Consider the following 1,500-nt stretch of genomic DNA (forward strand, 5'->3'; position numbering starts at 1 on the left):
GAAAAGAATGCCTTTGAAAGGGAACAAATCTGCTTTAAACTACACTGTTTTTATCTTTTTTAATTCTGCATCAAAATTATTACAAATGTTTTCACATTTTAATAATCATTGTCTAAATTTTCAAATTCAGTTTTTCCAAGAGATAAATGTGATTTTTAAACAAATATACTGAAATATTACCATGATGTCTCCAAAACAATGTTGATAACCACAATTATCATAGAATGGCACCTATTCATTTGTTTATTCATTGATTTGAAAATCCCAGCATCCCACCCACCCCACACACAGTGTTGGACACTGGACAGAGGCCTGAGTAGGGTAGGCTCCTGGATCTAGGAGAACTCAGAACCATGGGAGGATCAGCCCTGAACCATCAATGTCATGTTTGTGCCTGCTGTCTAGGCTGACCTGGGGCCTGGTACAGAGGAGGTGTCAGACTGGCCTATAAGATGCCACCTCCACACCCTCACAGGAAATGCCATCACTCACTGAACCTTAGAGAGGGGAGGAACTTGATTTGGGGTCTTAGGGTCTGGGGCATCACACCCAGGGTTGCTCACTCTCCCCCTCAGCCTGGGGACTCCATGGTTGGCACAAGGCAACCGGCCTAGACCTTCCCAGACTCTGTTTCCTCTCCAGGCTCTTAATTCCAGGTGAGTTCACATTCATGGTCACAAGGGGGCAACGGGCATGAAGTGAAACTACAGGTGTTGAGACTCATGAGCAGATTTGGAAGGGAATGAGACAGTAAGAGGAGAGAGAAGAGCCAGGAGCAGGTGTCACAAGGCAGTGCTGGGCCCTCAAAGCCCTGCAGCACCTGCCAGGACAGCACCTTTGGCTCCAAGAAAGACCAAAATTGTGAGACTTCTTCAAGCAACCTGGTGCCATCAACCCTGCTTCTGTGTGACATGGGAGGGTCACATGTTAACACCTTTTCGCACTGCTACATTAGAGGAATAACCAAACTCCTCAGACTTTTTCATACTCCCTGCTGGACATCACATGAAGTGCAAACTAAGGAATGACAGAATGCCTCAAGTTCTCCTGAAAGGCAGTGACACCCAACCTCAAGGTGAACAAGGACCCCAGTGCTGAGATGGATCAGCAGAGCCAAACTGCCCAGTGTGGGCTGACCCAGCCTTGTTGTAGGGGCACTGAAGGAGAGTCCCTGGCTGCAGAGCTTTGCTCTGACCCAGAAGATGCCAGAGGCACAAGAGTGGAGGTGTCCCTTCTTGACCCTATCTCTCCTGCTCTCCCTGTGTCCCCACCACCCCCATCAGGTTATAGGCATTGCAACATCTGGGTTATCTGAGCTGCTCTGACCTTCAATGACTCCCAGTAGCCCCTCCCTGAGGGTTCCACAAAATAAGGAGACATATTTTGGTCTTTTCTATCTCTCCTCTCCAAATCTATTATTTCTTGCTCACTTCCCTTAGCTTCTCATATCAGGAGCACAATCTAGATTTCTGAGCAGGTGCTTGTTGGCGCTCTCTCCCT

Source organism: Carlito syrichta, unplaced genomic scaffold (assembly GCF_000164805.1).
Source record: "Carlito syrichta isolate Samal-C Ts95f unplaced genomic scaffold, Tarsius_syrichta-2.0.1 Scaffold308836, whole genome shotgun sequence".
Lineage (NCBI taxonomy): Eukaryota > Metazoa > Chordata > Mammalia > Primates > Tarsiidae > Carlito > Carlito syrichta.